The sequence below is a fragment of the Vidua chalybeata genome, unplaced genomic scaffold, assembly GCF_026979565.1.
Source record: "Vidua chalybeata isolate OUT-0048 unplaced genomic scaffold, bVidCha1 merged haplotype scaffold_223_ctg1, whole genome shotgun sequence".
Lineage (NCBI taxonomy): Eukaryota > Metazoa > Chordata > Aves > Passeriformes > Viduidae > Vidua > Vidua chalybeata.
Window position 1 is genome coordinate 28,713 of NW_026530370.1, and position 10,491 is coordinate 39,203.

Sequence of the window (10,491 nt, forward strand, 5' to 3'; positions counted from 1 at the left end):
AGAACTCCCGGCACGCGAGTTTCCCTCCTGCCGAAGCACTGTTCAGGTGACAAATGTGCTGGCTGGGGAAATAGAGACCCCAAAAAGAAAAGGCCCCCACTGCAGGAGCAAAACTACGGCACCCACGTGAGGCTCCACGATGGCAGGAACCTGTCCCAGTTTCAGGGGATAAGGATGGGCCTGGTTTAGACACAAGCTAAATTATTTCCCCCTCCACAGATACACAAAACCAACAAGGAACAGACTTTCAAGAGGACCAAGGCAGAATCAGCTGCTCCTTTCTGTTTTGTACTTGAGATCTCGAGGCTATACAAGCTTTTGTGGTTTGGGGTATTTGGGAACTGTTCTTTATAAATTCTTACCTGGGAGCCCTTGTCACACAAAGGACTGCTGAAAAAGGCAAGAATGACCCGGAAAATCCTCTGGTAGACATAAAGCTCACAGCAAAGTTTGTCACGCAGCCCTTCCCCAAGAAATCTGAGGATCCACTCGCGCTCTGTTTTCTACGGGAAGCCACAAAGAAAAACACCACCATAGACATTCAGACATTTCCAAAGGATACCTGCTCCTAAGAGCACAAAACCCCGGTTCCCTCTTAGTGCCAGCTCAGGGCTTACCACAGCTTAGTCTGGACTTCTCCATTTCCATACCTATCAAATTTAATCACTAACATCCATTGGGAACAGTCAGATTGCCGCCCAAACATGCAGAAAAAATGGAATTTTAGAAGTAGCTGTTTCTAAAATACTTCAGTTGAACTCAAAGTTACTAACCTAAACTCAAAGAGGAATTGTAGCTAGCCAGGGCAGAACATTCCTTTCTTGTGCCCACAGAGCATACGCAGCACAACTCATTGCGCGTTGGCGTCAAGAAAACAACAAAAACCCCAAGGAAATAACATTTTGAATTCCTATATGTAACATAAGAAAGACACTTCTAATTAACTACCTGTGAGAGAATGAGGTTTCGTCGTATTTTTAAGTCTGATTTTAATACATTCCTGAAGAATTGTAAGTGCCACTTCCCGGCGTCTTTCGGCAGAAGCGGCGCTCCGGAGCGCACTTCTGCCCCTCCAGTCATCTGGGTGTGAAGTAGCCGCTTCTTCGCCTCCGGCAGCCGGAGATCGCGGTAGCTTGCAAGAGGCGAAGAACGAAGCCGCCAAGAAGCCGGCTTGTGTGCAAAAAGCTCGCAGGTTGCTGCAGGACGGCGGCTGCCGCTCTCCTGCCTGTGGAATTCACTCTTGGCATGCCAATGGAAAGTGCTCCAGGACAAACTTCCTGGGTTTTGACGTAGTCATCATACATCCCTCCTTGGAAAGTCCTGCTGTTCTACAGAGGCTCCGAGATGCAGAGAACACGGTGGCAGCTGCTGAAAAGGGCAACTGTGAGTTGGTCAAGAAACAAGAACCTAGGCAGCGGACTGTTCTTGGCAAGGAGCAGCTGCTGGATTCTTGCAATTGCCTTCAGTGCGCACAGAAGCCCGCTGCTCTGCTGCTTGCTTTTTGGCCTTCAGTCAATTGCACACTGCTGAAGCTGAGGCAGGCTGTTCTGCTTTGCTGCTTTTCAGCATCTCAGCTGCCCTTCTGCTCTGTGACAGCTCTCCAGGTTTCTTGCCTTCGCCAGGCTGCAACATGCCCACTACTACCCAGAGCTGGGCAAGAATGGGCAAAGAGCACGACCATCTGCCAGCAGGTTGCAGCTTGCCCAGGAAAATGCAGTGTCCTTGGAATGTGCAGCAAATCCAATTTCTTGGCAAGGTCGGGCTAAGTGAGCAGTGCTAGGAGACATTCTCCTTGAGAACTGGAGCGGAAAAGCTTTTGGCTAAGATGTAGGCGACTAGAGAGGCAGAATACGCAGCTCCGGAGCTGGCCGAAAGCAAGTGCCGCTTGCCGGCGTCTTTCGGCAGAAGCGGCGCTTCGGAGCGCACCGCTGCCGCTCCAGTGATCTGTGCGCGAAGTAGCCGCTTCTTGTCCTCCGGCAGCCGGAGATCGCGGTAGCTTGCAAGAGGCGAAGAATGAAGCCGCGAAGAAGCCGGCTTGTGTGCGAAGCTGGCAGGCTGCTGCAGGACGGTGGCTGCCGCTCTCCTGCCTCTTGAATTCACTCTTGGCATGCCAATGGAAGGTGTTCCAGGACAAACTTCCTGAGTTTTGATTTTATTTTTCATGCGTCCCACCTGTCACGATCCGCTTTTTGCGGGGTGTCGTGATGGTTCTTTTCACCGATCCCAAAAGTGCAAAAAGGCAAACAACAAGGGACTATCAGTTAATCACAACAAATGCACCTTTATTAGGGGCCAAACCAGTAAATGCGATAGTGGGGATCGGAAAGGAGATAAAAGGAGAGAGAGAGAGAGAAGAGGGGTATGGGAATAGCTACCAACACAGGCGAGATCCTCAGTGGTCCGGACGATGGGGATCCGTCTGTCGTGTCGGGGGAGTCTCCGAAGTTCTGGTCGACTCGGGGCTCCAGTTATAGTCCACAGAGGAAAGAGGGGGGAGCAAGTGGAACAACGAAAGTCCATTGTAATCGCCACGCGGGAACAGCTGAGTCCACAGAAACCACCAAAGCAAGACGAATACAATGAAGAATGAGTCCATTTGAATCACTGAAGGGAAACAGGTCATGTCATTAGTGGTCAGACCACCAATTTCCCCTCCTCCCTGTAGCAGGGGTCTCAGTCTCAGTCCTTGGGAGGAGGGTTCTCATTCTTTGTTTGTCACAGTGGTAACGAGGCAGATGAGGGGTCTTCAATGAAGGACCCGGGAGTCACCCCAAAAGTTCATTTGGCTTAAGAACGGAGATTAGAAGCAGGCCGCGCATCAGGCTGTCCCGTGCTGGGTCCACGTCAGGTCTTTGCCAAGTCCTTGCCAAGTCCTTGCCAAGTTCTTGCCAGGCCTTGTTCGGAACAGCTAGCATGACGGTTCAGTGGTTGCACCTGCACTGTGTCCTGTTCTAAGCCGGAACTGCAGTGGAGGAAGGGATTCTTTCTCGTGGCAATCAGAAGGCAGAACGGAAAATGAGGGGCTTCAGACGGGCTCTTACACCACCTTGGAAATTCTTGTTGCTCCCCAGAGGCTCCGAGATGCAGAGAACACGGTGGCAGCTGCTGAAAAGAAGGGCAACTGTGAGTTGGGCAAGAAGCAAGAACCTTGGCAGCTGCCTGTGCTTGGCAAGGAGCAGCTGCTGGATTCTTGCAATTGCCTTCAGTGCGCACAGAAGCCCGCTGCTCTGCTGCTTCGTGTTTTGCCTTCAGTCAATTGCACACTGCTGAAGCTGAGGCAGGCTGTTCAGCTTTGCTGCTTTTCAGCATCTCAGCTGCTCTTCTGCTCTGTGACAGCTCTCGAGGTGAAACAGAGATTTTTAGAGTTAGGTTAACAAAATGAATTAAGCATTTATAATTTAGCTTGTAGAGTTATGCATTGAATTTTCAACCTTTTACTTAAGAAACCTCTGCCTAATACAAAGGGCAAAGGATAATGCAAATTTCGGAAGCTTCTTGCATAAAGAACAATACCAGAACAAGCAAAAAACCCAGATAAAGAAGGTCCTCTGACCCCAAGCCTATCAAGACTGACAGACGTACTCAGATAAGCACCAAAGGACCAAAAGCGCACGCGCAGAGAGGGAAAGTTCAAAAGTTCAATCATGAGGAAGACCACAATCTTCAGCCTCAGGTCCACCAAGAGACCCCCGTACGACTACCACAGCAAACCACGCATGCCCAAAAGGGCGTGGACTTACTTAGCATGAGACGCGAGGACAGGCGGGGCCAGGGGTTGAATACGCATGAAAAAGTCGTGCAGTGTATTGCATATGGAACGTCTTTAAGAATAAAAGTGTGGGTCAGACTGAGGCTCGGGGCACAAGTTTTGGAGAGCTATCTCACTTGTGCCGGGCGCTGACGTACATACCCACTTCATAACTACCCCAGGTTATGGAGTCTATTGATTTATTCCGCGTATCGTTTCAGTTGGCGACCACGAAGGGACTGCTCTGCTCACCCGCAGGTCCGATTGGGAGCAGACACCCTCAGGCGCCACGGGGCTTTTCCCCGGAGGGACTCTGCGCCTCGGCTGTACACTGCGGGGAGCATGCCACGGCCCGTCGACTAGCGGATGAAAGCGGTATGTATTAATTTATTTTCTTAAGGTTGGCACTGATAAGTCGCAAAAAGATGTTTTTGCGCGCAGGTTTGCCTAGGGGCTTGCAAGCAGACCGCCATCGGGGGAGAGGCCGGCGGCGGGAGGACCTCCCCAGCTGATAGCGCGGCTCGGGGAGGGCGAAATCGCGATTTCAGTGTGTGGTGTGTGTCCCGATTGCAGTGTAGTGTGTCTGTTACGTCCGGACGTGCGTGCTTGTGCGTGTGTGTGCATGTGTGAGTGGAACGGTGATGCGCGGTGCGGCGTTGCTAAGATAGAGAGAGGCGGCGCGGCAGTGCTAGAGAGCGCATGCGCAGGGCAGCTCTCAGCCCACACTACCTGCTCGTGCGGGTAGTGCGCATGCGCGGGGCAGCTCAGCCACACTACCTGCTAGTGCGGGTAGTGCGCATGCTCGGGGCGGCTAGCAGCCACTCTACCTGATCGAGCGGGTGGGGCGCATGCGCAGGGCAGCTCTCAGCCACACTACCTGATAGTGCGGGTAGTGCGCACTCTACCTGATAGAGCGGGTGGTGCGCATGCGTGGCACGGGCTGTCCCTGGCGAGCGAGGGGAGCGCGGCGCGGGGCTTAAGTCGGGGCTTGCAAAGGTGCTTTAGGCGCAGCCCAGCTGATAGCGCAGCGGGCGCGCGGGCACAAGCCGCGGTTTGAGGAGCTGCTTTGAACGCCGCTAGCTGATAGCGCAGCTAGTGGGAGCGTGGTACAAGCTAGGAGTTACAAGCACCGCTTACAAGCATCGCTAGTTGGTAAAAAGCTTGCAAAAGTAGCCAGCGAGCCCGGCTGGGCTAAGAGTTAAGTGTTTGTTATACAATAGCACTGCCCTTCAGTGTGAAAAGCTGTCACTGGTGTAGGAGGAGGGGTTGGGGAAGGCAGTCTAGGGTTGCCATGGGAAACAGCAGTTGTATGAGTTCTCCACCCCCTTTTGTAAGAGAATTGTACCCTCCCCCTGTCTTGTCAGTTATTGTTCAAGTCTGCCCCTTAGCCTAGAATCTTCTCTGTTCCACGTTTTCCCTTTAGTTCTTCCACCAAGAACACTCCTTTCCCTTTTCCCCACTGGTTAATGTTATATTTCCCCTCCCTTTAGCCTTCTCCCTGTGATAAATTGAGGCAAATAATTTGATTCAGCCTTTTGAAGGTCAATTGGAATTTTATTAATTACAGCAAGCAGTAGCAAGCAAAACAGCGCTGGGTGGGTAGGGGTCTCCTAACCGCCCCTCCTGCAGTGTCCCACACTGCAGTGCCCCACACCCCACCCCCCATTATTCAGTCTCTTTTATAGTTTCTTGGAGGTTTCTTCATTCGCGTCTCTTGTGATAGCGGTGGGCGTAGCTTGAGCATCCCTCTGCATCGTGTCTGCGTTGTGTCGAGGCAGGTGATCGTTGGTTTCACAATCGGTTCCGGACAGTGATGGGCGTACCCGGAGCACTCCTACGTTGTCTAGTCCGGTGGCTGTTGCCTGGTGGTCGCTGATTTCATAATCAGCTCCGGCCATCCCCCAACATCCTTAGCCTGTGTCTGCAAGAGAAGCTAAGAAAAGCTCCCTAAATGGTGATTAATCATACTTGCGGTCTTGCGTTTTGCAATATGTCTATAGCCTTGCAATATGCCTATAGCCTTGCGGTTTGTAGCAGTTGCTTCTTTATTGTCCTTTTTTAGTAAAACCCACAAGTTGCTGTTTCCCAACTTCACAGATGCTTCCCCTATCTCCTAACAAGCAAGCTAGTCCCTCATACTTTAATTTTATTTTTCCTCCTTTAATATTCCAATTCCTTTGATGAACAAACAAGTTACCACAGTTTATCACATCCCGATTGTACCCTCGAATGCTAAACCCTCCTACCCCTACGCAGTAAAAGAATCCTCACCCCGCCCTTCGGGGCTCTCGGAATCTGCCTCCCTTCTGCTTCATTGTCTCCCTGTTTGCCCCTTCTGCGACCCTTCAATCAACGAGCAGGATTTCAGCAGCCCGAGTGTCCTTCCCGTTCTTCTGGTGGACCCTCAGATGTACCAGCTATCCGAGCTTCGTGCCGAGTGCCTAAAAGCCCCCACGGCTCGGCAACTGGCTGCCCGAACAGGGACGGACACCAGCGGGTCCAGTCCTTGACCGTCTCCTGGAGATTGCCTGCTCTGTGACCAGCCTTCTCCAGGATTGCAAGTGGCGTTCGGGACCAGTTTCCTGGGACAGTCGCCCTTTCAGTTCGGAAGGCTTCTGTCTCCTGGGTTCTGCTGATAACCGACGGACCTTCGAGCTGCGCGGCAGCAGCAACGCCCTCGGACCAGCAGAAGTTCCGCCAGACCCCTCTTCGATGTACCCGTTTTATGCCTGTGTCCTTCAGAGGTATGCTTATCTCGCTTTTTCTTACGCCTGACTAGGCGTCAACTCCCTTTTTTGTTTTTTTTTTTGTTTTTTTTTCCTTTTCGAAGAGGGTGATTTAGCTGTGAGACCTGATATAATGGGTAACCGCCTGTCTCCAGCTCAACGGGAGTTTTAGATCCAAATTAAGTCCCACCTTGTTTTAGGGAACATTTCTTTTAATAAGAGAGATTTAAAGCCTTTTGTTAAATTTATTTTTGAACATTTTCCTGCTATTACACGGGAAGATGTTTTGGTGCCTGATTTCTGGGGAAGAGTTGGGAGAAAGATTTACGATTTACAAGTTCAGGGGAGGATTTCAGTCGGTCGTTTTTTTCCGCTTTTTCATTCCATTCTTAATTTGTTAAAAAAGAAGAGGGAGAGTTGGGTCCCCAGTTCACCTACCTCGTGTTCCTCCCCCCCCCAATCCTATTCCCTCTTCCCCTAAGGGCGGATCGGGAGACAGATCCTGCCATACATCGGCACAGAGCTGCTGCCGTCTCTCTGCTGCTTCCCGATCCTCCCTGTCCCATTCGTGTGTTGGGACTGGCCACCCCAACACATGTCATTCCTGTTCCCTCTATACCAGAGACCCTAATCCTAGTTTGAAACCCTGTTGCTCTTTAGAGGACTTAACTGAACAAATAGGACAAAATGGCGCCTGCCTCATGGCGAAAAAAGACCAGCCCCAAGATGGCGCCCCTCCTTCTCCTTCACCCCAGAAAATTCCTGACATCTCGCCCCCGCCTCCTCCCCCCCCTCCGTCGAGTGCCGCCCCTGTGTTGGGACCGTCCCCTCCTTCCCTCTGACCACACCCCTGGGTGGGCCCCCTGTGGCTGGGACCAGCCCCCAAGTGGGCCCAGCCCCCGTGGGTGGGAACCCCCCACCAGAAAGTCACGCCCCAGTGGGTGGGTCGGGACACGCCTCCTCCTCTCCTGCCACTGCCAGTACCGGAACCAGGAAGAAGCCTGGCCGGAAGCAGGCCATCCTGGCCTGTCGGACGCACGGTCTCCGGGACCCACCGGCCAGGGGGAGGCACCGTGCCCTAACCCAGCCTGCTTCATCCTCGGAAGAGGATGAGGAGAGTGGCAGCCCCCAGCATTCCAACAAGTCGGGGGGGGGGGGGTTGGGCAAAGATCAGAGAGGAGGCAATTAAGGATGGGAATTTGGAATTGGCACGGGACTTGGGCAGCTTTGCGGCACCGGTCATCCTCCGGCGGGGGAGGGAGCCAAAGTGGGAGCAAATTCCATACGCTGAGGTGAAGGAGTTAAGGAAGGCTGCCACAGATTATGGCAGAAACTCGCCTTTCTTTAAAAATGTGCTGGACTTAACATTTGCTGGACGTTTCCTAGTCCCCCATGATTTAAGGTATATTGCTAAGGCACTGTTTGCTCCCACCGAATGCGACCTCTGGGAGATTCATTGGAAAAAACTGTTGAAACCACTCCTGCGCAAGTATGATCTCGCAGAGGTGGTGGGAGAGGGGGATGAGGCAATGGAAGCCCTTGCTGGAGAAGGGGAGTTCAGCAGTCCGGAGGACCAAATTCTACTAGCACAGGAGCTGCTTCAGGACATAGCAGCAGCGGGAAAGGAGGCACTCCTGAAGATACCGGATGGTAAGATCCCCCTCCAAAACTTTTCTTCTATCATGCAAGGGCCTGAGGAGACTTTTATTACTTTTGTTGATAGACTGAAAGAGGCCATTGAGAGACAAATAGACAACGCAGAAGCTCGTGCAGAGCTTCTATGAAAGATGGCCATTTCTAACTCTAATTCGGAAACAAAAAAGATTCTCCGTGCACTACCTCAGGACCCCGAGCCCACCATCTCTCAGATGGTGGAGGCTTGCACAAAGGCAATGTCAATGGAGCACACGGTGGCCCTGGCTGTCAGCAAAGGGGTGGGAGAGGCCATGATAAACTTACAAAATACGCGCTGTTTTAACTGTGGTCAGCTGGGTCACATCCAGGTGAACTGTCCCCACTGGCCACAGATTCAACAACCTATCTTGCCCCCCCCAAGACCATATCCTAGGAACCCATTTTATCAACATCACCAGTTTCATCTACAGCGACAAGGGTACCAGCCAGCGGGAAACTGGCGGCGAAGCGCGAGGAAGGGCCGCGCGACGACACCAAGTGGCCCTTCTCAGCATCCCAGCCTCCCGACCATCAGGGAGGACGAGTGGCCGCGCGGCCAAGTCCAGCAGTTCAGCGCAGCCACGAGGACGGACTCCGCCTCTTCCGCCGGACGGGTACCCTAAATCAGGGCAATCATCAGGTCCTCCGCAGCAGCGTCACCATCTCTCTCCAGGATGAGGACCTGACGAGAATTCCTGCTGGGTTCCTGGGCCCCCTCCACGACTGTCGGGACACCACCGTGCTCATCTTAGAAGACTCCTTCAACACGCCAAATGAAATCACCATCTTACCTGAGGTAGTGTGTTTTCCACCAGGAGAGGAGATCACCGTCTCCGTCATTTGTAACCACCCACCATTTACTTTAAGGAAAGGCGATCCTTTTGCTTTGCTTTGCGTACTGGACACCCACGATGACCCGGACACAGAGAGACATGTTTTCTTCACCCAAAATGTATGTAAAGAAAGACCATTAATTGATGCCAAACTTTCTTTCCAGGGAAAGTCGGTGCAGATGCGGCTCATGGCAGACACAGGAGCTGACGTGACCATCATCCCCCAGGTGAGGTGGCCCAGCGACTGGGAGCTTGTGCCCCCTTGCGGCAGGATCTCCGGTGTGGGCGGAGCGGTCCATTCTCTGAGGAGTAGGCATCTTGTGTGCGTGGAAGGTCCGGAAGGACAATTGGCAACGGTGAGACCTTTTGTTGTCTCTTCAAACATACTATTATTAGGAAGGGATGTTTTATGCCAATCGGGAGCCCGCCTCGACATCCCTAGCCCTTTGTGGGATTTTTAGCGTGGGCCACTGCAGAGCGCACTTCCCCACCCCTGACCTGGAAAACCAACACACCGGTCTGGGTGGATCAGTGGCCCCTTCCATCAGAAAAATTGAGTGCGCTTCATAAATGAGTAGAGGAGCAGGTGAAACTTGGGCATTTAACACCTTCTACCAGCCCTTGGAATAGCCCTGTCTTTGTAATTAGAAAACCTGGCACAGACAGGTGGCGCCTGCTCCAAGACCTGCGAAGGGTTAATGATGTGATAGAAGATATGGGTCCCATTCAACCAGGCCTTCCGTCACCTTCTATGCTCCCCAGAGACTGGCAGCTAGCAGTGATAGACATCAAAGACTGCTTTTTTAACATTCCGCTCTACCCCGGGGATGCTCCCAGGTTCGCCTTTTCTGTACCATCATTGAATAGGGCTGAACCTTTTAAAAGATATCATTGGACATCCCTGCCTCAGGGGATGAAAAATTCCCCTGTGCTCTGTCAGACTTTTGTAGCGCAGATTTTATCACCTGTGCGTCGGCTTTTCCCTGAGGCCATCATCCTGCATGACATGGATGATGTGCTAGTTTGTGCTTCCGACTCGACATACCTAAAGGCAACACTGGACAAGACTATTAAGGCTATCAAAGCTGCAGGGCTCCAGATAGCGGAAGAGAAGATCCAATTCTCAGCACCATGGAGGTACCTCGGATTCCTCATCGCGGGAAGGACAGTGACGCCACAGACACTGACCATCAACAAGGATCCGAAGACTCTGCGAGACCTTCAGCAGCTGTGCGGAACGATCACCTGGATCCGCCCCCTCCTGGGACTGACGACTGAGGAGCTGTCACCTCTCTTCTGTCTGCTTCGAGGCGACGGAGACCTCGCCTCACCACGCGAGCTGACACCTGCCGCGCGGGAAGCCCTGCAACGGGTTGCTGTTGCTCTGAAGTCTCGCCAGGCACACCGCGTGGTCCGGACCCTTCCCGTGAACTTCGCGGTGTTGGGTAAGTGCCCCCACCTCCATGGACTTCTCTTCCAGTGGGATAACAGAGCATCTGATCCCCTGGTC

At 52.6% G+C, this 10,491-nt stretch overlaps 1 long non-coding RNA gene across 1 annotated transcript; it reads right to left on the reverse strand.

Annotated features, from left to right (window-relative positions):
- Positions 1–3,012: 3,012 nt before the first annotated feature.
- LOC128783356 (uncharacterized) lies at positions 3,013–6,065 on the reverse strand. The gene is made up of 4 exons (XR_008429112.1): positions 4,526–6,065; positions 3,741–4,477; positions 3,214–3,338; positions 3,013–3,102 (listed from the first exon to the last, which is right to left on the reverse strand). It is a non-coding gene; the product is annotated as an uncharacterized LOC128783356 (long non-coding RNA).
- Between the last annotated feature and the right edge of the window lie 4,426 nt (positions 6,066–10,491).